This window comes from Phocoena phocoena, chromosome 3, assembly GCF_963924675.1.
Source record: "Phocoena phocoena chromosome 3, mPhoPho1.1, whole genome shotgun sequence".
Lineage (NCBI taxonomy): Eukaryota > Metazoa > Chordata > Mammalia > Artiodactyla > Phocoenidae > Phocoena > Phocoena phocoena.
Window position 1 is genome coordinate 127,315,225 of NC_089221.1, and position 26,704 is coordinate 127,341,928.

Here is a 26,704-nt window from a genome sequence, read left to right on the forward strand (position 1 = left end):
GATACCAGCGGATGCAGACGCTGATTGATGTCAACCGAGACCCTCCCCACCCAGCTCCAGCTTCTGCCTCACCCAGACTCCTGCCTGTGCCCCAGTGCCCATAGTCGGGACCCTTTGTAGGGCCTATGGGCCTGCTGCAGCAGGAGCCTGGGAAGAGCCTGGTTGGAAGCAGGACACTCCGGGCCTTGCACAAGCATCCCGAAGCCAAGAAGTCACCCGCCTGGATACAACCCCTGTGGGGCCTTCCAGCAGCCTCGCTAACACCCTGCCATTCCAGGTTTGCGTCTTGACTTTCCCCACAGGCAGAGATGGAACCGGGAGTTTGAGAGTAGGAAGAGGAGGCCCGTGGCTAAGCAGGAGACATCCTTCTGGCAGATCACAACACTCGACTTATGCCCGGGAGGGAAATCCCTTCTGCTTTTGGGCCTCACTTTCCCTATCTGCATTGTTCAGGCTATATCACAGGACCTCTCTGAACCTTCTGAGGTGCAATGGGTGGGTCTCTGGGCCCTAGGCTCGAGCAGATGGAGACCAGTTCCATCCTCAGGGGCTTCCATCTGGGATTTGAACCACACTCCCCAGCTCCATCTGCTCCAGCAGCCCCGCGCAGATGCTCTCCAGAGTGGACAGAAACCAAGGCTGGGGGTCCGGGTCACGCCCCCTCCCCAGGAGGACTCAAAGGCAGGAGTCCCACTGCCAGGCTTGTGTGCATGGATGGAGAAATGACGAGCGGGAGGGATGGTGGGAGAGGCAGCTCCACGTGGAGAGGCCAGTGCCCTGGTCACACGGGCACGCCCACCCCTCTAACACCGGCTGAGCCAGATGGTGGAGGCAGCTGAGGGGAGCGTTCCTTGCTCCCCTCTCCCCCGACCCAGGGGCTTTGAAGGGGCCTAGATCTCTTTCCACACAAAAGACATGTGGGGAGAAGCCTTCTCCATACGCAGGCTTGGGGCAACATTTTAATCTGGTGGAATCACAGTTGTAGCATTATAGAACATGAGCACACTGCAGAATTCTAGAATCTCAGAGGCACAGCATCCCAGAATTTCAGACAAGTGAGTCATAGATTTTAGGTTTCCAAACTGTGCCATCCAACACTGTAGCCACTAGCCACATGTGGTTATTGAGCCCTTGATATGTGACTACTCTGAATGGGATGAGCCGTACATGTAAAATACACAGTGGACAGTGGATTTTGAAGACTTGGTACAAAAGAAAGAACTTTAAACATCTCATTAATAATTTCTTTTTATTAATTACATAGCGGACAGTGTAAAATACAAAGTGGACAGTGGATTTTGAAGATCTGGTATAAAAGAAAGCGTTTTAAACATCTCATTAATAATTTCTTTATGTTAATTATGTGTCAAAATGATAATATTTTAAATATATTGGGTTAAATACAATGTATTACTAAAATGAATCTCACCTTTTTTTTTTTTTTGCTTTTAAAACATGGCTACTGGAAAATTTTTAATTTCATGTATTTCATTTCAGAATTTTAAATAGAATTTTAGAACCAGATTTCCAGATCTTTATATTGCTAGCTGACTTTGAGTCTTAGACACTAACTCTCAGAGCCTAAAAGAATCTGAGAAGAATCCTGATCCTTCTCCCACCCAGTGCAGGGATCCTCTAGCCCACCCTGACCAGCACTGACCAGCCTCTGCCTACCCCTTCCCCCCACCTTCCCAGTGGAGAACTCACTGCCACCATGGCTGCTGGGCTTTTGGAATGGTTAGAGTTTCTGGGTGTCGGGTGGGATCTGCTTCCTGCAGCTTCTTCCACCCTCATGGTTGGTTCCCAGAGCATCTTCCAGGGCCTCCCAGAACAGGTCTGCATCCTTCTCCCCATGAAAGGTGTGGAGTCTGAGTCCTGCCCCTCCCTCCTCTCCCCCCAGGCCACTGTTCTACAGGCTGCAGGGTCTACCTCGACACCTGTTCCTACAGGTGAGCTTCAGGGAGCCTCTGCTCCAGATGGCCCTCTCTGCTTCCCCATTCCTCAGCAGAACTGTTCCTGGGACGGACCCCAGTGACAGAGTGAGGATCCTTCCAGCCTCTCCCAGTTTGTAGAGTATTCTGTTTGTCTGTCTGGGTAACTGGCCTGCACTGCGTGGTCTCTGAGCCCCACCCTGTTCCTAGCTCTAGGAAGATGTGTGATGGGTGACTCCAGGTGCTAGGATGTGGGGTGACACAGGAATCAGCAGGTTGATTTAGGGTGCTTCAAATATGCCTGTAGAATGCTGTTTTCAAGTTTAAGAGATTGTGGGGAGGAAGAAGGAAGAGGCTTTCTTACTGACCGAGTCGGGAATTCCAAGGCAGTACTAAGTGGCAATGACTCACTCAGAGCACCTCAGCAATTCGGAGGAGGAAGATCAGAGGTCAGTCAGGGAAGGCGTCCTAGAGGAAGTGGGACTGGAGCTGGGACTTGAAGGAAAGGAGAGGGTAGTTAGAGTTGTGAAGAGGTGGAGAGGAGGGCATTCTGGGCAGAAGGGATGCTGGGCACACGTGGCCAGTACCCAGGCCTGAGGGTCCCAGGCTGCCTGGAGTAGAGGGGTAAGAGGGCGGGCGGTAGGGCTGTGAGGGTGGGCTCAGCTGGCTGAGGGCAGCCTGGGAGTTGGCCTCTGGGGAGGGGTGTGTATGTACAATAGAGGGGGAACCCCAGTGAGCTATAGGGGAGTGCCAGATAAAACAACAGTAACAACTATAGCTATGCCAGGCATGGTGCTAAGTGGCTTCCTAATATTTCCTTTAATCTTCTCAATAACCCTACGACGTAAGTACTATTATCCCCATTCTACAAATAAACAATTGAAGCCACGTTAGGTGACAGTAAGTGAAGGCTGACCTCGGATTTCCACACAGAATAGCCTGGCTCCAGAGCTCTTAAGCACTGGAAGGAGGGCAGGTTGGGGGAAAGGGAGGTGGGTGGGGTGAGTGGTGTGTGCAGTGGATGAGTGAATGAGTGTGACCATGTTGTGTGTGAATGGGGGGCGGTATCCCTGCCATTTGCCTCCTGCCCCCTCCCACAACCCCAGCTCCATCTCAGGACAGACCCAGCCCAGACAGGTCTGTGTGAAGAGGAGGCCTTGGAATGATAAGAATTTCCATGCCTGTTGGAGCAGATAGCCCCAGACAAGAGTCTGGCCACCATGCCAGTTCCAGAGCCAACTTCCCACTGGGGTCAACACTGCCCTTCCCCCCATACGCTGGCACATCTCCAAGGGCCCAGGAATGATGTCTAGACTTGACCCTGGGAGTCCTTGCCTTACTGGTGCCCCCTTCTTCTCAGCTTCTGATGCACACACAGCTGGGCAATGGGGAAGGGTCGTCGTAGCTCGGCTGCATCACTGGTGATGGGGGCAGACCCCTGTTCCTCTCTGGGCCTCAGTGTCTCCATATCTGTAAAAAGGCAGTTTGGATTAGTTCAGGAATCATAAACGAAGATGACGAGGTAGCCCAGGAGGAGAATGCAAACGAATGAGGGGGGCTGGGTATGTGTAAGGAGTGCAGGGACCCAGGAGAACTGGACAGCAACCTCCAGACCAGGTGGCCTGGCCCAGCCTCCCTGCTTCACTTGCCAGAGGTGCTGGGACCCTGAGCCACACTTTATTTAACTAGAAAGTGGGGGTTGTGGTGCCCACACCCTACCCCATGGGAGTGGTGAGAATTAACTGGAATAATTGATGGGAATCTTGAGGAGAAATGTCCCCCCTGCCTTTGATGAATGTAATCTTTTGATCTGAGTCATGTTAAAAGGATTTAGCTCCAAGCTCATACAGCTCAATATCAAAAAAACAAACAATCCAATTTAAAAATGGGCAGAAGACCTAAATAGGCATTTCTCCAAAGATGACATACAGATGGTCGACAGGCACATGAAAAGATGCTCATCATCACTAATTATACTAATTATTAGAGAAATGCAAATCAAAGCCACAGTGAGGGATCACCTCACACCAGTCAGAATGGCCATCATCAAAAAGTCTACAAATAATAAATGCTGCAGAGGGTGTGGAGAAAAGGGAACACTCCTACACTGTTGGTGGGAATGTAAATTGGTGAAGCCACTATGGAAAACAGTATAGAGATTCCTTAAAAAACTAAAAAAAAAGTTACCATATAATCCAGCAATCTCACTCCTGGGTATATATCTGGAAAAAATGAAAACTCTAAATTAAAAAAGATACATGCACACCAATGTTCATAGCAGCACTATTTACAATAGCCAAGACATGGAAGCAACCTAAGTGTCCATCAACAGATGACTGGGTAAAGAAGATGTGGTATATATGCACAATGGAATATTACTCAGCCATAAAAAAGAACGAAATAATGCCATTTGCAGCAACATGGATGGACGTAGAGATTATCATACTAAGTGAAGTAAGTCAGAAAGAGAAAGACAAATACCATATGATATCACTTATATGTGGAATCTAAAAATATAATACAAATGAATCTGTATACAAAACAGACTCACAGACATAGAAAACAAATTTATGGTTACCAAAGGAGAAGGTGGGGGAAGGATGAATTTAGGAGTATAGGATTAACACATACACACTACTATACATAAAATACATAAGCAACAAGAATTTACTGTATAGCTCAGGGAACCATATTCAATATTATTCTTATAATAACCTACAATGGAATATAATCTGAAAAATAATATATAACGGAATCACTTTGCTATACACCTGAAACAAACACAATATTGTAAATCAACTTTACTTCAATTTTTTAAAAAAGGAGTTAGCTCCTGGTGGTCAAGTGAAGAGAACTGAAGAATGAGGAGGCCAGATAGTGGAGGAGTGGATGAGAAATGGCCTGGGGGTGAGGGCAAGGCCAGTGCTGAGCCCCTCTGGAGAGTTTTGGGAAGGAACAGTTCCGCCGCCGCCCTTAGCTTCTGCCCTCACATGAGGAGGATTCTGCTCCCAGATTAGCAGGCTGGAACTGAGCCCCGGACCCTGCCTTGCCCTCAGAGGACTTTGAGCCTATTGTGGTAGCGTCATTTAGAGACCACACACACGCCTGTATTTTTCTTTCGCCAGGTTGTAATTAGTGTATCACAATCAACACAGTAAAAAGGGAAATTAACCGATTTACATTTGTTTGCAGAAGCTATTATCTTCTCTGTGTGAGGATTCCGAAGATCTTTCACCCTTCATCTCCGTTCTCTTGGTCAAGTTGAACCTTCCAGGGACTTGGAAGAAGGCGGCGGTGGTCTGAAATGGTGTTTAGCTGCAGCTCAGCTCTCTGATCAGCTGAGGGGATCTCCCACGGTTTGGCCAAACCTCCATTTTCTCACCTTTGGGGGTGGAAAAGCCTCATCATCATCAAATGGGTGTGAAAAAGCCTCCACTGTGAAAAATCCTCAGGACTGCTGTGGAGTCCCCGGGAATTGGTTTACAGAATTGGGAAATGCTTTCAAAAACACAGGAAGAGTGCTGCACGTGCAAGGGATTGTGCTAGCTGAGTCCTTGGCCCAGGCAGCTCCTGGGAGTGAGGAATAGGACTGGGGAAGGCGGGACACACATCCTTGGGTGGGTTCTGCCTGAAACAGGAAACCTGGCCCCAGAGACGGGACTGCTTTGTAAACCAGCTGCAAGTGCTCTTCAGACAGCAGCAGCGTAGATGAAAGTGGGGGCGCAACAGGGAAGGGTGGGCGAACCCTGTGGAAGCGGGGGACTAGGGCACAGAACCCAGGTGGTCCTGCACAGTTTGGAGGCTCACTGCCCCCGGGCACTGGGTGGTGCAGTAATAGTGCTAAGAACTTAACCTTCGAGTTAGGTGGGGCTGGATTCGAAACCTCCTCTGCCACGCCTGTCTGGGTGACCTTGGGAAAGTTGCTTCACCTCTTTGAGCTACAACTCTCTGGGCTGCTCAATAACAAATGGCGGAAAGCAGGTAGCATGCACCAGAGTAAGCAATTAATTGCTGTTAATTACTCCCATCCCCCACCTCAGACAGTCTTTGGTTGCTTTTCAGAACAGTTTATATCCATGGTCCATCTGAAGCATGGATAACCTGCCCATTTCACAGATTTTTCTCCTTCATTTGCTTAACAGATATCAAAGTCTGCCAGGAAGCAAATAGTCCCTGTCCTTGAAGAACTGTGTGTGTGTGTGTGTGTGTGAGAGAGAGAGAGAGAGAGAGGAGAGAGGAGAGAGGAAACTGTTACACCATGTGGTCAATGCTGTAATTACGGTGACCATGTTCTCCAAACCACAAATCAGGTCACATGGTCTGACAGAGGCTATTTTCTGCCTCCACTGAAGTCCAAACCGTGAAATCACATGTAGTTACACATTCATTGAATCACCTTTTACTTTTTTAAGAAGAAAATGACATGAAATTTGGATTCTCTGTGACAAATCCCACCATAGTCCCAGAAAATCACTAGAGCCGTGACGAAGTCCCATAGAGAGCCCTGGCAGGAACCGGAAGACATCCCAGAGGAGGTGCTGCTTAAGTGGGGCCTTGAAGGCTGAATAGGAGGTCTCCAGGCAGGGAAAGAGGGGGTGATCTCAATGCCCTTGGGGCAGGACCTACCCTTCCTGCTCTGTTATAGACAACCCTGCTAGGACCTGGGGGTAGGGGCTAAAGTAGGCAACAGTGTCTGTTTTCATTTACTTTTCACTTTCCTGTTCCAAAGACCTCCTGGGAAGCAGGATTGTTTCAGGCCAGTATAACAACATGGTTACATTGCGTCATATCTTCTGGTGCATTTACATGTTTGTCTCTGCAGTAGACCATACGTTCCTTGCGGACAGGGGCCACATCTGTCATGTTCATCTCTATGTCCCTCTACTTTTCCTCCCCCACCAGGATGGTGTGAGGAAGACTATAGGAGAGGTACTAATCAATGTCAAATGACTAAATGAATGAAGTACCATGGATGGGCATGTTTTAGGGAGGCAGTGTTCTTTGTTTTGTGATGAATCTGTTGACTTTCATTTAATCTGTTTAGTTAGCAAATATGTGCTGGTTGCCTGCCCTGTGCCTATAGCTCTGTGTGGGGTTCCAGAGCTCAGCTGTGTCTGAGACAAATGTGGTCCTGCTCACACACAGCTTACACTCTAGAGAGAGGCAGCCGACAAGTAACTACAAGGATGATGAAGAGGGATGGTGACATGTAGACCAGGAAGTGGTCTGGGTTAGGGACAGAGGAAAAGCCCCAGGAGGAAATGAAATTTAACCTGATACCCCAAAGATAAAAATTAACCATTTAGCTAACATTTTAATAGTGCTTATCCTGTGACAGACACCACTCTGAGGGCTTTACATGTTTAACTCATTTAATTCTCACAACTGTCCTAGGAAGTACAGACTATTATCCCATTTTAGAGATGAACACAGAAAGTTTGAAAAACTGGCCCACAGGGACTTCCCTGGTGGCAAAGTGGTTAAGAATCCACCTGCTAATGCAGGGGACATGGGTAGGAGCCCTGGTCCAGGAAGATCCCACATGCCGTGGAGCAACTAAGCCCGTGCGCCACAACTATTGAGCCTGCGCTCTAGAGCCTGCAAGCCACAACTACTGAGCCCCCGTGCCACAACTAATGAAGCCTGCACACCTAGAGCCCGTGCTCCGCAACAAGGGAAGCCACCACAATGAGAGGCCCACCACCGCAACAAAGAGTAGCCCCCACTCGCCACAACTAGAGAAAGCCTGCCTGCAGCAACGAAGACCCAACGAACCAAAAAAAAAAAGATAAATAAATTTACTTTAAAAAAAAAAAAACGGGCCCACGGTCACACAGCTTTTAAGTGGCAGAGCCAGCATTCAAACCCAAGTAGTCCACACTCTGAACGAGGAATTAGTCAGGTAAAGGGGAAGGCCAGGCATACCACTTAGGACAAGAGGTAAGGCTGGACAACAAGGTGGGGAATTTATCCTGAGAGCAATGGGAAGGCATTGGTGGCTTTAAGAAATGGGCATGATTAGGTTGCATTAGAGGAGGCAAAGTGGGGGGGAGGGAGAGCAGTGAAGGGGCTGTTAACATGTGCCGAGGCAGAGACAAGATGTTGGATTGGGCTAGGGTGGTAGTGATGAAGAGGAAGGGATGGGGTTGGGTTAGAGCAGAAAACTGGAGGCGGAACCAGTGGCCCTGGCTCATGGATGGGATATGGGGACAGGGGCTGGTGACAGATTTCTGGACTGGACATGTGAACTGGACACATAGGAGGAGGGAGAGAAGCAGGTTTGGGTGGATGCAGGTTTGGAAGTTCAGCCTTTGGTTTACAGAGTTGGATAAAGGGGACCTTGGGGCAGCCAAGGAGCATGTCAAGTGGCCAGTGGGGAGGACACTGGACTGAGGAGGGGGTGTGGGCAGGGGAAGTTACCAGCACAAAGAAGGTCCCCAAAGCTCTGGGAGGTGTGGGTGGGTCCTGAGGGGTTGGAGGAGCAGGGCACCTCGACAGTCTTCCTCAGAATCTCCCAGGGTATGGTTAGAAATGCGAGTCCTCAGCTTCACCTAGACCCATGGAGGCCAATGCCCAGGGTGGAGCCTGGGTCTTGCCTTTTTGCAGGCTTTCTGGGTAACAGTGAGCTGGAGGGCCTTGGGCCCAACTTGGTGAACGGTAACTGAAGATTTGAAAAGAGTAGGAAGAGCTGTCGGTGATGGGGAGTCACCCCAGCTCACAGCTGTCCCCCCTCCCCCCTGCCAATGCTCGGGACCTGCAACTCCATTGGTGAGATGCTGGCTCTCGCTCAGCTTGGGCAGGAGAAGAGCTCCGTGACCTGACTGGCCTCCATTCCTCTCTACCCTCCCATAGCATCGCTCTTATTACCTCCTTCACCTACTTATAGCCTTCTCACTCCACCTGGCCCTCAGGATAATGTCCTTTCCTTTGGGCCCCTCAGAGAAGGTCACCCATAAACTGCTCCTAACCCACCTCTCCAGTTTTCTTGCTCATTCTTTCCTTCCTGCTTCCTCTACCCTTCCCCTCACCCCCTCCATGCAACACTCAGCTTTTCCTGAACGCTTTCCATGTGGCCTGTAACAGGTTGTTCCTTGTACCAGGAATGTCCATATCCCCGCCCTGATCCCCTCCGGTCCCTCCAGATCCTGCTCAGGGGCTGCTTCCCCCCAAAGTTCCCTTGTTCTGCTCCCCTCTTATTGTAGGCCATAGCACTTGCCCTGGGCCTCCCCAGCAGGCCCTCAGCTCAGCCAGCCTCCGGACACAGGGAGGGACATGCAGATCACCTCCAAACACACCCTGACACTTCTTGAGAGTGCAGACCCATGTCTCTTTCAACCCTGTTACCAAGAACACAGTGCCTGGCACAGGGAAGATGCTACAGGACCTCATGTGGATGTAAATAAGATTCTAGGGGCTTGTTTAACCTGCCCAAGACCCAGACAGTATTCAAGAACTTTAGATCATTGACCACAGGAACACAGATTATAAAAGAGAATTTGCTAGTGGATGTTGCTTTCCCTGGCTAAATTGGTGGCATGGCTGGAGTATGCACTAGGAAGTCACAAGCCTATCTTTGAACATCAGTTTGGGCCTGTGATCACCACCCTTAGGCTTAGTCCTACTGACTACACTCCATGCAAAGCTGTCACATGGGCATGACTGGGAGTCCAGAGCCTGGTCCCATTCCCCAGCACCAACCTTGCTCAGGCCTCAGCGTCTTTCCTCCTCCGAGACATGAGTGGGCTGGCTGAAACCCCTTCCCCCGCTCCCCCCCAGCACAGGAGGTTACCCTTTAGGGGAATTGGGATGATTCTGTCCTATTTTCGTATGTCAAGCTTGGCTTTTCTACCTCTCTTGGCTCTGCTTTGGTTGCTCATATTTTTTTTTAAGCTTTGCTCCTACAATTAGGTAATCTCGAGCCTCTGAAGGTCCTTAGGAAACCACCGATCCATTGTTTTCCAAATTTGCTAGTCTCACCACAGGCCCACAGAGTCAGGATCTCTAGGGTGGCCTGGTGATCTACATCATTAGCAAGCTCCTTATGGCTCACTAATCAACCAATCAACTAATGACCCAGTCCCTCATTACAGGCAGGCTCATGGATGGTAAAAAGCCCCACCTGGAACAGTCAGATCTGAGTGCAGGCTGGGGTCTCAGCCACTTCAGAGACTCCCAGAAATCATTTTGTGTTTCTGGGCCTCGCTGTTCTCATCTGCGTAATGACGATGACCAGTGTAATCTTGCCTAATTTGCAGGGTCCTTGAGATGGTTGCACTGGGGGTGGGAAACTGAGGCGCAGTGGGAGAAGAGATTTGCACAATGTCATCCACCTCTTCATTTGCCTGTTATGTGCCAGGCGCTGGGAATTCAGCTGGGAACAACTTGTTGGGGGAGATGACATTCTAGTAAACAATGCAACCAGTAAGTGAACCAGATAATCACGAAAAAGGAAATAAAGGGGTTTTCGAGAGTAAGGGCAAAGGGGTAGGCGGGGCTGGGAAAGACTGCCCAGAAGGGGTCACTCCAGCAGAGACCTGGCTGTTGGGGAGCTGTCTGAGGAGGCCCTGGAGGGTTGTCATCGGCCCAGTGTTGGTAGAGACAGGAGGCCCCCTCGGGCCAGCCGGGGCGCTCCCAGGACACTCGGAGGCACGGCGGGCGCGGGTCTTTGTCTCTCTCGGTCTCTCTGCAGCCTCTCCGACCCCCAGTGCTGTTCCCCCTTTGACCCCCGAATAACTTGTTGGCTTCCCCCGGGCTTTGTTTCCCCAGGGTCACCGCCTCCCGGACTCCCGGCAGCCGCCTCGGGCCCTCGTGGGTCCCGCATCTGACACCCCCTCCGGCCCCCACCCCCTACCCGCTCTGAGACTGGGGTCAAAGGCAGCCTGCGTCACGTGGTCGCCGAGCAGCACCGAATCGGCCGGGAGAGCCGAGGGAGAATCCGGGTGGAAGCCGAGAAATCCAGCTCCGATAGCAGCGCCCGGTCCCGCCCCGGCCCCCGCCCCGGGGTGCGCGCCGCACGCCAGCCGGCCGCTCGGGCCTGTGGAGCAGATCTCCGGCCGGCACCCACGCTCCATCACGGGATCGAACCCCGCTCCCTCCGCCGACATTCGGGGAGGTAGGCGCCGGGGACGGAGTGGGTAAGGGGAGACAGTCTGGGGGCCCCTTGGCGCGCGGGTTCGCCCCTCTGTGCTCCGCGGGCCCGCGGTGAGCGAGGCGGCGCGCCCCAACTTGCAGTCTAAAGGGAGACCCCCACCTCCCACCGCGGGATGAGGGGGGAGGCTGCGCGCTGCCTCAGCGCAGTGCCGGGGACCGGGACTGGGGGCTGGGCACCGAGAGGGAGGGGGAGGGGGAGGGGGAGGGGAGGGGGAGGAGAGCGGGCGGGAGGCGGGGCGGGCGGCGGCAGCGGCGGCTGCGGCGTGGAGCGTGGGTGGGAGCTGCGGGAGGCGGACGCGAAGGGGTTAAGCCCGGCCCGGGCCGCTGCCTGGCAGCGCACACACGGCCCAGGGGACCCAGGCGTCCGGCAGCTCGCCGGGAGCGCCCCCTGCCCCGGGTGGCGCCCCAGCCGTGGCAGGTAAGAGGCTGGGAGGGCCGGGGCGGGCCAGTCCCCTGTCGCCGAGCCTGCGGGGCCAGAGCCGAGCTGGGCGTGCAGGCCGCGCGGGGCCCAAACTGCCGCCGGCGCAAGTTTGGTGCGGGCGGGCGCCGGGCGGGCTCGTAGAGTCTGCCGGGCCCCGCGCACCCTGGTGGGAGGACAAAGGGGTGGGGGAGCGGGCGGGGGCCGGGGGCAGGCCGGGGTGCCGGTGAGGGCAGCGCGGCAGCTGTAGGTCACGGATAATGTCACTCACGAGGAATGCCCCCTCCCCCTCCTCTACTCCCGAACAGGGGAAACTTTTGTCTGGCGAGGGACGGGGTTAGAGGCTAGGTCCCCGCTTCGGAAAGAGTAAGGCAGCCGGACCGGTTTTCTGTGGGCTGTGATCGGCCTGGTCTCTAACTCCTCTTCTCCCTCAGGTTCTCGGGAGCAACTATACCCCCCCGCTTTGAACGCTGCCCTTTAACACCCTGGGACGGGGTAGGAGGAGGCGTACGTGGACGCGTGGTCTCTGGGACAGACTGGGAAATTGGCTCTTTCCCAGATTTAAGCACGCGGGTCAGCTAGGAGCCATGCCAGGCCCAGGGGATACAGAATCCCACCATCACACCCGGGTGCTGTAAAACCACCCCCACCCCCTGCCCCAGAGCGTTTGGAATGGCCTGCGGCATTACTGTCCCTGGTTTGAGGTTCAGACTGACCTGGATGTCTGTCACTTCCCAGCTCTGTAGCCTTGGGCTGGTTCCTTACCTTCCCCTAGCCTCAGTTTCCTCACCTGTAAAATGGGCAAAGTATAGAATCTGCCAGAATAAGGATGAAATGAGAACCTGTGGTACCTTAGTAAACGGTGGCATGTTTATATTCAACAAGTATTTGTTGCATGTGTACTATATGTCAGGCCCTGGGCTAACTGCTTTAGATACATTATCTCATTTAATTCTCCCATGTTACTATTAGCAGCATTTTACAGCGGGGCAGAGGCACAGAATCATAAAGGTCGCACAGCTGTGATGTGGTGGAACTTGGATTTGACTCCCCTCCCCCAGCCTGAGTCTCAACTACAAGGCTTTATAAGATCCTGCTGTGACCGAGCTCATTTTCCATTGAAATCATGAGGACACAGGCCGCTCTTCCCTTTACCCTTACCCTCAGGTGATGCTCCTTCTGTCTGGTACTGGTGTGGGCTGAGGTCTTGTGCCCTGGCTCTTGTTATTGTGGGCAGCTGGAGCCCGGGCCTGGAGCTCCGTAAAGGGTCCAAGTTCTGTTGCTGGCTGGGTCCGTGGTAGGAACGCTTTCATAGTATGGGTGGTGCAGGGAGGAGTGCTCCCTGGCTCTGGCTGGGGACAGCTGGTGGCTTTGTCAACAGGCCTCTCCCCAGCACCCAGGGGACCGAAGAGCCTTTCTACTCCATCCAGACCAGGTCACTTTCAGATCAGCAGGGGGCAGAGGTAGGGCCAGGAGTGGCGCCCTTGGGGTGATGGGATTTATATTGCAGGTGTCCTCTTGTGTGACCCATCAGCAGGGTCCTCATTGCAGAAGTAATGCCCCAGCCCCAAGGGTCCTTGAGGACGGTAATGAAGGGTGGACTTTGAGCACATGTCTCAATTGCAGAATCCTTATGGAAAATGCATGCGTGTATGGGTTTCTGAGCCTAGGGCATGCATTTTCCATGTAAATAGCCCAGGAGTGAATGTGGGGTGGCCCAGACTTTCACTCACCTTAGTGCCCTGTGCTGGCCTAGCCTTTTGGTGGGGGTACCATCCCATGACTGTGGGTCAGGCTCTGAGCGGGGGCCTTGAGTAATTTCTAAAAAAATGGAAAACAAATTGCTAGTTAGTGAATGACATCTTAAAACAATGGAGTGGGAGCAGATAGCCTAGCGAAAAAAAGTCCTGGGGAGAGGAAAGTTTGTGCATTACCATTCTAACTTCTCCGAGGGCTGTACCAGCACTGCTTCTGGAATTTGCAGTGTCCGTAGGCTTTTCCTGGGCCCCGAGAATAGGGGGTCCTCCTGGGCTGACAGTTCACTGCCAGCTGGTAGGAACAAGAGTGGAAATTCCACTACTTAGCTAGACTTTGAGGGGGCCCAGAAATGTGGGGGATTGAGTGGAGGGGCTGAAAAGATTCCTGAGGGATGGGGATGACCCTAGGCGTGTGGTCAGACTCTCCTTGAGATCAGAGCAAGAGAATCAACAGGTGAAGGGAGGAGGAGCCAGCAAGAATGAAAAGATGGATAGTGAGTCTCCTATCACAAGGGGTATACAAAGAACAGTTTTACAATCGCAAGTTGAGAATGTGGTTAAGAATATGAAATCATAGGCTGGGGGTTGACCTAGGGCCCAACTGAGAGACCTGCACGTGAGACACTTAGAAATGGACTCTGGTCTTAGCAGCCCAGAGCTTTCTCTGCCCTGGGCTTTGGGCCTGCTTGACCCGTCTTCTGCACTTTGGTGTCAGAGCCAGGCCTGCGAGTCCCTAGAGACTGGGCAGACTTCTGCTGGCTTGGAATTTGGTTTGGGGTATGGCTTGAAATATCTGGACTGTTTGGAGGACTTGGACATTCTTTACTTGAAATGGAACGTTAGGGTAATTTGTTAAATATGTATGGAAAATGTCTGTGGACGGGGGTGACTGGGAAATGAAATGAGGTGAGATGCTCCTGCTTTCTGGCTGGAGAGGCCGCTAATCTGACAGGGGAGGGAAGGCGAGGATCAAGTGATGGCGAAGAGGCAGGATGTGATCAGTGATAGACGGGCTTTGGAAAAGCTCTTCTGGTAGTTTATGTCGACAGGGCTTCCTGGGGGAGGAAGTGTTTGTGAGGGTGCAGGCAGTGAGAAAGGGGGCTGTGGGAGGCAAGATGGGGTCGTGGGGAGCTTGCAGTGTCCTCCTCGGGGGTTTGGATTTCAGTCTCTGGCTGGTGGAGAAGACAGAGGGTTGTAAGCAGCTCGTCGAGTCGATGCCTGTTACTGTGTCTTGTGCCAGGCTCCTTACAGACGCTCCATTGAGATCTCACAATACCCCTGCAAAGTAGCTGCTGCTGGCCACCCCCAGCCCCACCCCATTTTCAGATGAGGAAGTGGAGGCTCCGAGGGGTTGAGTCACTTACAGAACTGTGTTTGAACCCAGGCTTGAAGAGTTTCTGCCCTGTTGTGCTGCTCCTCTCAGGGGTCATTTGGCCAAAGGTGGTGCCAAGACTGGCAGGGTTGAGACCAGCTCAGAGATGATGCTAATTGTGGTCTGGCAGAAAGTTGACCAAAGGTCTGACTCAGGCCATGGGACTGAGAGGGAACGAGAGGGAGGCTGCAGGACTTTGTAGGTATCTTGGGGATAGGGTCATCACAGGTGGTCTGGGGTTTGGGGAAGGACCCTTAAGTGGCAGTGTCACTGCTTTCAATTCCCTGCAGGGCTGTCTACTGGCAGAGGGCATAGTCTTGTCCTGTGTGGCTCTCAAGGGCAGAGACAGCACCAAAGGTGACAATGAAGCTAACGGGAATTAAGTGCCTGGGGAGGCAGCAAGGTCCCCATTGCTGACAGTAATGCAAAGAGGCCAGAGAGTTGGAGAGGGTGCCGGAGGCATGTACCGGAGGGTCATGCCTGGGTGACCTCTCTCAGTTCCCTTTTCGCCCGAGAATCTTAGGGTGGTGCTCGGCCCACTTGTACTCCGTTTTTCTCATAGCTTTTCACAGCTGCCCCTTCTAGAAGTTCCCCTGCAGCGCTCTGCCTGGGAGAGCCCTTGCCCCATGGAAAACACTCGGCCCAGCTGACCTTTGAGGGGCCCCTCAGAATTTCTGGATCAGCCACCAAAGTCTGGGTTGCCAGGGACTGTGGTTTCACAGAGGACTGGAACCTTCTGCTTTCGTTTCTCAGTCTGTGAAATGGGTTCAGTCTCTCGTTCCTCAAATGTGAGGAAACAAGGCTGAATCACGGGTCAGGCTGAATCAGTAGGGGCTGGAGGAAAGGGCTGATGGATTTGAAAGTGAGGAGTGGGAGGGGTGGGGTGCGTGGGCTGGGGGGGCAGGGCTGTCCCCCTCCTTCCCCTCATTAGAGGGTAAAGCCGGGCCTCCCGGCCTGAGGGGTCACAAGCCAAGGTGCTTTCTCCTGCGTGTGGGGCTGGCACAAAGCTCTGTCCATCAGCTTCAGCTTGGAGGTTGGGAACTTAGAGGAAGGGCTGGATGATGTGGATGTCTTGGACTGTGTGGCCTCAGAGCTAAAGCCAGTCTGTCACCCAAGGAGTTACAGAGGGGCCTGAAGCTCTTATCTTGATGGAGGGTTTGTGTCAAGTTGCCTCCTGGCCCTTTTTATTCCTACCTGTTTTATTTGTTGATACAGATTGGATTAGTCTAATTTTAAAATGTGCATTGCAAATGAGCATTTATTTATTTGAGGCCGAGGCGTGGGAGGTGGCCTGCTATGTGACCACAGTGCCTCACCTCCCAGTGCCCCTCAACCCTCAAAGAGAACCTGCCACTTTTCCCTCCCTGTGTGCGCCCTATCCCTTCCTGCCTCCACATCTCTGCTTACAGTGAGGGTGCTGCCCCCCAGTCACTTCCCCTCACCCACCCCAAAATCCCCCCCAGCCCAGCTCCAGTGTGACCTCTTCCTAATTCCGCAGAGCTCGCGCTGCCTGCTCCCTGCTTTCCACGTGCACAGTCTGTTATCTGGGCCTCTACAGGGCCCTTCACACACCTGGTCTTGAATTTCGCTTCCTTCAGGACACGTCTCATCTCCTCCAGGCTCTGTGCTCTGGAGGCAGTGGCTGTGGGCAGCCCATTCCTGCCCCACTGGGTGTGGGCAGCATTGCAGAGCAGAGTCAGAAGTCCTGGCTTCACATCCCAGCTCTGCCACCATTAACTGTGGGATCCTGATCAACGTACCTAAATCTCTCTGGGCATCGTTTTCCTCAGCTGCAAAATGAGGATAGTAACAGTCCTGTTTTGCTGGGAAGATTGAGCTGATCAGTGCCTGACCCATTGTAAGAACCCAGTAAGTGGGAGCTTTTCAAAGCTAACAATGGTTATCATAATTACTGTTTATACCTAGGAGAAAAGGATATATCTATCCTTTTAGAGATAGAGGGAAGAATCTCTGGAGTCTGAGTTTCTAAACTTTCTGTCTAACGACTTGAGGCTTGTATGGATGAGGAAACTGAGGCCTGGAGAGAAAGGGCAATTTGCCTAAGGTGTGGGACCTGCCCGTCTTATCCTGGAAGCCTGGCAGGATTTCCTCTCTCGGTTACACCTGTTTTTCCTCTTCTCTTCTTTCATCAAGGTTAAGGTGCTCAAGTTCTGTAGTGCCAGCCTCCTCCCTGGTGGCCACGTTGAGTGGTATCTAAAACTTGTGCCAGTTAAGTTGGCCTGGCTGGCAGGCCTTGTGACTGCCCTCGAGACTGGGGACCCATACCCTAGACTGTGGACACTGTAGAGGCTGCAGCCTCTAGAGGCCTCCTGCTCAGCCTTCCTGGGCCCCAGGAAGGGGGAGAGGACGGTGGCAGGGAGAGGTGACCTGGGCTAGATCTCACTCAAGGTGGGTGACTAGGACACACATAGAGGAGAGGCTGGGAACTAGGCTCTGGAGCTGGATGATCTGGGTTCAAATCTCTGATGGGGGTTCAAATCTCATACTTATGGGACCTTGGGCAAGCTATTTTTAGTTTCTTCGTCCGTACAAGGGGGATAATAACTGTCCCCATCTTACAGCATTTAGAAAGAAAATGCAGGGAAGGTGCTTAAGTACAAGCCCAGTCCACGTTAGTTACGGTCATTGTTGTAGTTGATGATGTAGTTAATGACTAAGAAGCTTATTTTAATCCTCCCAACAGCAGTAGGGAGACGGGCAGTGTTACCACCCCCTTTTAGCAGATACGGTGACTAAGTCCCGGCAAGGTGGACGGCTCGGCCTGGAGAGGTTCAGACTCGGGGGACTGCCATCGGGGTCTGGTGATTTCGAGGGTCTGCTCTGGTCGGATGAAACTGACTTGTCGTGTGAGGCATTGGGAATGAGGAAACAGAGCTGGCCAGGATGGAAGGGATTGTGTCTGGAGGTGTGGGGCAGAATCCTGGTGCTCACATGGTTGAGCAGTGGTGGGGAGCCGTGGTCTGGTCCGCGAGGCGTAGCTTGGATTCCCCTCACCTGCGGGCTGACCAAGGACCGGCCTGTCCAGGCAGGTCCGGGCTGTCGGTCGGTGGAGGTTTGCTGTGGTTATTGCTCAGCCACTGCTGGTTTATGCTGCGTGCCCAGGCAGAGGCCAGGTGAGGAGAAATGAATGTCATCATTGCAGGGCCTTCACTCAGGCTGCGCCCTCTGCTCAGGTCCCCTCCCTCCTCTCCTCACACCTGGCAGCTCCTGCTTGTGCATTTACAGGACTGTTAGCATCACCTGTTCACAGAAGCGCTCCCTGATTCACCTGCAGGTTAAGTCAGTGGTTCTCAAGGTTGGTCTCTGGATTAGTAACATCGGCATTACCTGGGAACTTACTAGAAATGCAGATTATCTAGCCCCACCCCAGACCTACTAAATCAGAAACTGGGTGGGGTGGCGGGGGTGAGGAGGGGACCCAACAAGCTGTTGAAGTTCTTCAGGTGCTTCCAGTGCATGCTAAACATCCACAAACACTTGGTTAGGTAATATAAAAAAAAAAAAATTGATGCTTCTTTCTTTGGGCTCTTAACGTATTCAGACACCAGCAAAGGTCAGGGACCCAAAGGAAAGCCCAGTTTCTCTCTACCCTGTCTTCAAAGAGCCACCATCTTATAACAGCTTCTCCTGCCCAGGAAACAATCTTGTACCACAGTGATGGGGTTCTGTTGAACAGAACCCCAACATGGTTACAGGAGACAGTGCTGGGGCCACTTAAAGAAGGTGGGATCGGGGGACTCGAAGGTGGGAGGCTTTGTGGGTGGCAAGGATGGGTGCCGGGAACAAGCTGGCTGTGTTCTAGGGCTGGGGCCAGGGCTGGGGTCAGAGAGTGGGTCCTGCCTCAGAGAAGGGTGTGCGCTGGGGGTATGTGCATGCATGTGTGATTACAGTGACCAGATGTGGTCCAAGAGGGCCAAGGGGCCTTAGCTGTCACCAGCCCAGTGGTTTTAAGCATCTCAGTAATTTAATAACGGTGATCATATAATTGCTGCTCAATTTGTGGAGAGCTTGTCCGTGCTGGATAAGCACTTCCATGTAATCTTATCTGGAGTAATCCCCAAAGTAACCTTATGAGGTCAACATCATTATTGGCCCCATTTTATAGATGAAAATACTGAGGGCACACAGGCATAAGGAGGTAGAATCTAGGAATCCTTTAGGGGTGCTTGGAAACATGATCTCATTGGAAGAAGGGCGGTGGAGGGTTGTCTTGGAGTGTTTGGGTAGCAGGCTTTATAAAGCTGCAGAAATATATATTCTATCAAATGAGTAAATTGGGCTTTACCCTTGGGGGGGGTGATGGGATTGTGTTGGGATGGTTAGGGCTCAAGCCTCCAAGTTGGGGCCTCCACTGCAGACACTGTCATTCTCCTCTTATGGATGGACCATTTGAGGCACAAAGAGGCACAGTGCTGACTTCAAGGTCCCACAGCTAGGGCAAGAGATAGAATCGGAGAGAAAAAACCAGGGTCTTCTCTGGTTCTCGCAGGAGAGGTGGGGTGTCAAGAGCAGTGCCCAGTGTCCACCCTGCACTTCTCTTCTGCCTCAGTGTCTCCAGGGTACGGTCCAGGAGCCCAAGGGCTTTCCTGACACAGTGCAGGAGCCCCTTCATCTCTCAGTGGGGAACAGAGGCCCAGAGAGGAGCAGGGACTCGCACAGGGCCACACACTGTGTCACGATTGGGACCAGACACAGAGCTGTCTCTGTTCTGACCAGGGAAGGGTTTGTTTCCTGAAAACTGTCCCTGTCCCCCACCCCTCCTTTGGCAGGCTGGGTAGCTGTAACCCTCAGAGTGGCCCAGACCAATGCTGGGGGTAGAGATGGGTGTGTCCGGGGGAGAAAGCTGCCAAGGAGGGTGGGGCAGCATCCAAGAGAAAGAACACCAAGAAGCCGAGACCCCAGACGGAAACCAAATGTATTTACTAGGTCCTGAGAGGATATCTGGAACAATGGAAGTAGAGTGGGGGAAGTCAGACTATAAAAAGGGCTTCTTGATATCCTTACAAAAAAAGAAAGTAGAGTCTTTAGGTTTGACTGTTGTTTCTCTGAAGGATGTTTATGTAACTTCCTGAAAGCAAGATCCCAGGGCTCTGTGAAGTTTCTCAGATGCTGTTGTTTATAGACTCAGGGCTGTGGAGCTGGGAAAGACTTGATAGGGTAGTCTTCCCACTTTACAGCTGGTGAAACTGAGGCTGCACGGTGAGGCACAGAAGACTTGGGATGGGAGCCTGGGTCTTGCGGCGCCTTTTAAGGGGCGGTTGTGTCGATTTACTGTTCCCGTGGCCTTGGCTGGCCTGGAGGCTCGCGGGGACCATGGAGGGTCCCCTCTTGGAAACACTCAGAGCTGCTAGAGTCAGGACAAGGCCAGGTCCAGTCTGCAGTGAGGTGTGCCCGTTGGATGGTGACCTGCATGGTGGGGAAGCATGGTGGTATGCTTGGTGATGCCACCCCCGTCCAGATGCTGGGGCCCAGCTGTGCACTGTCTGCCCAGCAGCTGGGAGCTGGGAGTCACACCCAGTGGGTGCAGAGGCGGGGACTATTGTATATCGTGATTCATTCTGTTCTCCTAGCCCTGAAGGGATGACTAGGCCCTGAGCCCTGATGAGTGCCCACGCCTGTGGACTAAAGTGGCCAACCGTTTGGGCTCCAAGTTCAGACAGGAGGGGACCAGAGAACCTGGGGGAGTCCTCTTCCTCTGCTACCTCCTATCTCTGGAGTATTCCATGATCTGGATCCATCTGTTCTCACTAGTGCAGGGGTATGTAAGCCCCTAAAATCTTTTGCAACATTTTGTGGGCATTTCCGTGGATTCTTTTTCTGCAGAGAAAATCTGTAGGTCTCATCAGGTTGTCGGAGGGCTTGGTGTCACCCAAAGTGCTGACGGGAGGGCAGGGGGCCGAATGCATGGTCTACAGCCTTGAGAGAAGGTTGCTGGAGAGGCAGTATGGTTCTAGTCGAAAGTAGCGTGGTGGCAGTGTAGTGTCGTGGTTCAGAGTATGGTCTTGGAGGCCACTATTGGCTTCTCTAAACTGGCTCTTCCTCTAAGCCAGCTCCTGTGTGACCTTGGATAAGTTACTGTGTGCATCAATTTCCCCATCTGTAAAATGGGAAAAATAAGAATAGTTATCTCACAGTGTCATAGGCTTTCAAATAAGATAATGTGTTTAAAGAATTTATCCTGGTGCCCGGTACAAAGTAACCACTTGGTTAAAGTTTGCTATTATCAGTTTCAGCTTTGCTGCTAATTTGCTGTGTGATCCTGTTAAGTGCCTTATCTTGGGGTCTTAGTCTCCACCTGCAGCTCTGTTGGGCTTTTCAGGAGCTGCAGGGCGAGGTTGGAGAAGAGGGGAGGGAGGAGGAACCTTCCTCATCCCCCGGCTCCCCAGCCCAGGCCCTCACTGGTGCCTTGAACGTAGCTTTGTCCTAAGGCAAGATTATGTAACCAGTGGGGCCCGGCCAGGCAGGACATGATTCTCAACCTCGTTTTGTCCTCCATTGTCTCTTGCTCTCCCTTCCCCCCACAGGGCTATTGCATTAGCTGACCTGTTCCCCAAGCTCCAGGGATGAAATCGAACCCGTGCTATTCTGCCACCAATTGATTTAGTCTGGAGGTTTGCTGCGCAAGCGGCCCCTCCCCTGGCTACCTGGGGACAGACAGAGCTGATGCCTCTGTGCCTGCTTTGCGGGTGGAGACCGGAACCCCTTTTTAGGGGGATAGGTAGGCTATAGGCTGGGGGGTGGCACCCTTGACCCATGGCCCCTATGGCTTGAACGGGTACACTCCCCCACCATGACTCCCTCCCCACGAGTGACCTACCCATCCTTGCAGCCCAGCGCCAAGCCTCCTCTCCCAGAAAGCCTTCCCTGGTACTTTGGCTGCAGGGAAGTCTCATCTACTGAGCTTTGCATTCTACTCTCTTTAAGAAAACAAAGGCCACAAACTGGCAGGCCACATCCGCCCCATGGGCAGCTTTTACTTGGCCCATGCCAAATCTTGAGCTAGTTGCTAACAGGAGATTTTACGTAAGAATCCCAACTTCTGGCTTCAAAAATGAGAAGATCATACAACTTTGAGTGTAGTTCTCCAGTGGCCACTACTGGAGATGAAGCACGTAAGCTCCTCTTTGCCCCATTCCGCCGCCCACTTCGCACACTTATACAGTCTTTCTAGCCCCCAGGTGTCTGAATTTTGACCCCGTCCTGTAGGCACGGCCAGCTTTCTCTCCTGCGCCGTGGTGTGGTCCCCCGTCTGTCTGCTCTGTGGGCTCTTTGGTGGTGGTGGTGGGGATCTGACTCATCTCTGTGTCCCTCGAAGCATTGTGCCCAGGCTCAGGACTGTGTACACAGCAGGAGCATAATAAGTGCTTCCTTTATGAATGAAGGCGGGGCATTGCTGCTCCTCACCAGCTGTGAAGATTCCATTTAATGGAAGCCTCTGGATCAGCCTGTCCCATGGCCAGAGGATCCTCCTCCCAGATAAGCTGTGGCTGCTTAACCACTGACCCAGGCAGCTTCTTAAGCTGCGGATAAACAGTCACTCAGAGGGTTGTCCCCACGGTGCAGTATAAGCAAGGAGAGGGACATTTCTCCTGAAGCTGTCCCCACATTTCACTCTCCCAGGGGGCTTGGAGGAGCTTGCGGGGAGAGGGAGGCTGGGATCAGCAGCCTTCAGATGGCATCGAGTGCAGACCTCGGCATCCTGGGGAGACAGCGGGCTGGGGGGAAGGATCAGTTCAGGTGTTTCGTGGACTAGGCATCCCCTCCTTCAGGCCTTTCTCTGCTGTATTCTGCTCCTAGAGTGTGCGCCTTAGCCACCAGCTTCTTTGTCCAGCTATCTGTCTGTCCAAGGCGTATTTTACTCTTTTAATTGAAATGCGAACCTTCCCTAGAGGCTGGCTAAGCTATCTCCTCCTTGAAGAGGTCTTAGCTGAGAGGTCACAATTGTGCTGGGGACAAGAAAAACCTGGGAAGCTTGTAGAAAGAAAAAAAACATGCAGGTTTCTGGCCCCCATCTTTGATTCCTTCAGGGTACAGTGTCCCCCTCCCTAGAAGATTCAGACGCAAGGGTCTGTGGACACGCTTTGAGGACCCTGCCTTAGCTCAGGGAGGCCAGGGCTGGTAGGGAGGACCCCTGAATGGCAGCTGTGTGACATCGCGTACCCCTTTCCCTCTGCGGGCTTCTCTCTTACCCTGGTGCCCTCATACGCTGGGCTCCTCCTGTTGGTTGTGGCTGAAAGCGTCTGGTGAGCCATCCTTGGACGGGATGACGGGGGATCCGGGCAGGTGCCAGTGTCTGGGCAGGGCCCACAGAGATTTCACATTGTTCAGCTAACAGCTCAGAAGAGGAATGCCCTGATGTCAGGGCAGGAGGCAGGCTGGAAGCCCCGGTCTGAGTGGGCAGGGTCTGTGCCCAACGAGGTTGGAGGACTGGCCTGGGCTGCCCAGTGACCTGGCCACAGGCTGAGGGGCACCTTGATGTGTGATCCTGTGGCAGGCAGGCTGAGGCTTCAAGCACAAGCCTATACAAGCCATTTACAGAAGGGTAAACTAAGGTACATGGAGGGAGGGACTCCCCCCGTGTCACACATGAGCGTGTGGAAAGCCGGGCTTGGACCCCAGATCTTCTGACTCCCGGGCAAGAACCCACTCCTCTGTCCTCACCTCACTCTGCAGGGTCGGTGCCAGATCTCCCAGCTGGGACAGTCTGCTTGTCTGTGACAGCCTTGAGGCTTGGGCCTGGAAAAGTGAAGCCACCATCGTCACTGCCACCCTGGAGGCATGAAACCGGTTGGGTGTGCAAATTACCTCTCAAACATCCTCCATCACATTTTTTTTTTTTTTTTCCTTAAACTGTCTCTGATGGGCCGGCTGCCTCTGTGCCCGTTTCCGCCTGGCACTGGGCTTCATGCTCTTTATTCTGAGAACAAAGCTTCCTTCTGACAGTCCTCCTGCCGACAACGGGAAAAGGGCAGGCATGGCACTGGGCCTCCCTCCTCCGCCTCCTCTAGCTGGGAGCATGGGGCAGCCTTTGTCAGATGCTGGACCCCAGCAGCACTGGTGGGCTGGGAGGGAGCCCAGCTGCAGCCCAGTCCATGTTCCCACTGGGGCTGGAGCCACCCTGTGGGCCCAGCTGTCAGACCCAAAAGTGGCCAAAGTGGTGGGCAAAGGTATCGGACAGGGACCGGCGTAAGTCCTGTTCTGGTCCAAGCAGTTACTTGTCCCAGGACTGTTCATGTGACAGCCATCAAGATTCCAGCTGGCACAGGTGGAGTTTCATTTCTGCCTCCAGGCAACCCTGGTCTCCTAGGGGACTGCAGAAACTAAAAGGTGCTCAGATGAGGGCAGCCATAGTCCCTCATCCAACACATTTTTATTGAGCATCTACTTTGTTCCAGGCACTTTTCTGGGCACTGGGACACAGCAGTGAACAAAACAGCCCAGTCCCTGTTTTGGACTTGGGGGTGACACTCTGGTAGTGGGAGAGAGTCAACAAACCAAAGAATACTAGCTACTTGTCAACTGGCAAGAAGTGCCTGCCACAAAAATAAAGCTGGGTTGGGGGTGGACAGTGTGACTTAAGGGAGTGGCTCTGCTGTGTTGGGGGTCATGGAAAGTCTCTGGTAAGGGGACAGGAGACTCCAGGAGGGGAGCTAGGGAGCCACGGGGTATGTGGGGAAGAGCATTCCAGGCAGAGGGAACAGCAACGCAAGGCTTTGAAGCAAGAGGGTGCAGGGTGTGCTCGAGGAGCAGCAGCAAGGAGGCTGGTGTGGCAGGGGCGGAAGAATAAGAGCCGTCCTGGGAGGAGATGTGGCCAGAGGGAGTCTGCCCAGGGGCGGAGGGGATTGCCTATGGCCTCCTGCCCTTCAAGAGGACTTTGCCGTTTGGTCTGAGTAAAGGGTAAAGTAAAGAAAAGCTGCTGAGCGGCTGGGGCTGAGGGCTGCCTTGTTTTGACACATGTTTGAGGGGGATCCTGTGGGCTGCTGCGTGGAGAGAAGCCTGGAGGCTGGAAGCAGGATGCCCGCCAGCCAGTGGGTGCCACAGGTGAGGGAGGACGGCTCAGCGTGGAGAGTGGGAGGCGGCCCGGGGTCAGATTCTGAATTGGTATCACTGGATGTGCCGATGGGTTAGGTGTGGGCTGTGAGAGGAAGGTGTCAATGGCAAGGTTTCTGGCCTGAGGGACTGGAAGGCTGCAGGACAGCAGGTCTGGGGAGAGAAATGGAGATTTCAGGTCAGATGTTTTGGGTTGGAGCATACCTGGTGGGAGGGAGACACATGGGTAGAGGTTGGTCCTGGGCCTGCACATTCTTGTCGTTGAAGGGGTGTGAGGGGTGCCCTGTAGGACCTCCCGAACTCTGAGAATCTGTCTGTAAGAATAAGTATTTCCTGGGCCTTTCGTGTTCTTTTTCTTTCTTTGTAAACCTCCTCCTGCTTTTCCCTTCCTCCTGGACAGAGGAAAAAGGCCGATTCTGAGGACTCACTGTCTTGGAGGTGGCCCTGGCCTTTCTGCCTGCCGTGCTTCTTGGGTGGGGAGCTAGGGGGAGCCCTGGAAGGGGAGGCCAGAGGCCTCAGGCCTTGCCCTGGCTCGGCTGCCAACAGAGAGAGGTTTCTCTCTGTGCCTCGGTTTCCTCTCCTGCACACTGACGTGTTAAGCTGGCCCCCCCGGTTCTGAGGGTGGCAGGGAGCACTTGAGGAGGCTGGATGCACAGAGGTGAAGAACCTGGCTTGAGGTCCAGTGTGGGTGCGAATCCTTGCTTGGCCGCCTGGCTGTGAGACTCTGGGCCAGTGACATAACCTCTCCGAGCCTCAGTTTTCTCATCTGTGAAAATGGGCCAACCATAGTACCTGCATCACAGAGTCGCTGTGAGGGTTAAATGAGAAAATGCACACGAAGCACTTAGCCAAGGCCCTGGTATATACCACACCCAGTTATCAGGGGCTGTTAGTGACTGTGCAGTCGGTCAGGTTAAGGGGTTTTGCCTGGTAGGTGGTGGGGGCCATGGAAGGCTGTCGAGTAGAAACCTGGTACTCATGTGGTCTGAGGAGGCTGCTGTGAGTTTGGAGACTTGGGCTGAGCCCCTTCTACCTGCCGGAGTGAGAACTGAGGGCCAGCCCTGATGGACTCTCCTGCCCTTCCTTTAATTGTGGGTCTTCACTGACTTGGCATGGGCAACCTCTGTCTTTTTTTTTTTTTTTTTTTTTTGCGGTACGCGGGCCTCTCACGGTGGTGGCCTCTCCCGTTGTGGAGCACAGGCTCCGGACGCACAGGCTCAGCGGCCATGGCTCACGGGCCTAGCCGCTCCGCGGCATGTGGGATCCTCCCGGACCAGGGCGCAAACCCGTGTCCGCTGCATCGGCAGGCGGACTCTCAACCACTGCGCCACCAGGGAAGCCCTGGCAACCTCTGTCTTGAACAGGTCCCTTGGGGATGGGGGTGGTCATTTTCCTGAAGATCTCCTACAGAGCCCTTTGTCTCTACGTCCCAATGGCTGACCTTAGGGAATGTGAGTGTGGGGCTCTGAGGGTGGGTGATGTTGAATGTACTCGAGTTGTCTGGACAGGATCAGCGGGGGCAGGGCAGGCCTGGAGTGACATTCCACTGGGCACTTGGATGTGACCTCGGTTGCTGGTCTGGGTCCCGGCTGGGTGGTGCTTGCTCCACCGGGACCATGGAGAAGTTGACAATGGGCGGAATGTGGCCCCCTTAGGACCCACACTTCAGTGGTGCCCAGGCATGCTGGCCGAGCCCTGTGCTTTTGCAAGCCTGTTACCCAGCAGTTGAATCGTGTCAGGATGGCCAAGGACATTTCAGATTCCCCCAGGGCTGGCAGCCAGGCTGTCACCAGGCATTGCTTGTTTTCCCAGGGTCCAAGGGCTTTTTGGGATGGAGAGGGCTCTGGAGATATTCCAGGAACTTTTCTTAACAGCTGGGTAAATTGAGATCCAGGTCAAGGCACTTGACCAAGGTCTCACAAGGCCGCCTCCCTCCTACCTGTCACCTCCCTCTGTTCCCGTGTCCCTTGCTCAGACTCCTGGCCTCCTGCCCGGACGTTTGAAA

General features: G+C 53.3%; 1 protein-coding gene across 1 annotated transcript in view; it reads left to right on the top strand.

The window, feature by feature from the left end:
• Nucleotides 1-10,950: 10,950 nt before the first annotated feature.
• NDST1 (N-deacetylase and N-sulfotransferase 1) overlaps nt 10,951-26,704 on the top strand; it is a 65,063-nt gene continuing 49,309 nt past the window's right edge. The window contains exons 1-2 of the mRNA XM_065873144.1: nt 10,951-11,043; nt 11,934-11,994. The gene's annotated coding sequence lies outside the window, so the exon portion shown is untranslated. The remainder of the gene's footprint in view (nt 11,044-11,933; nt 11,995-26,704) is intronic.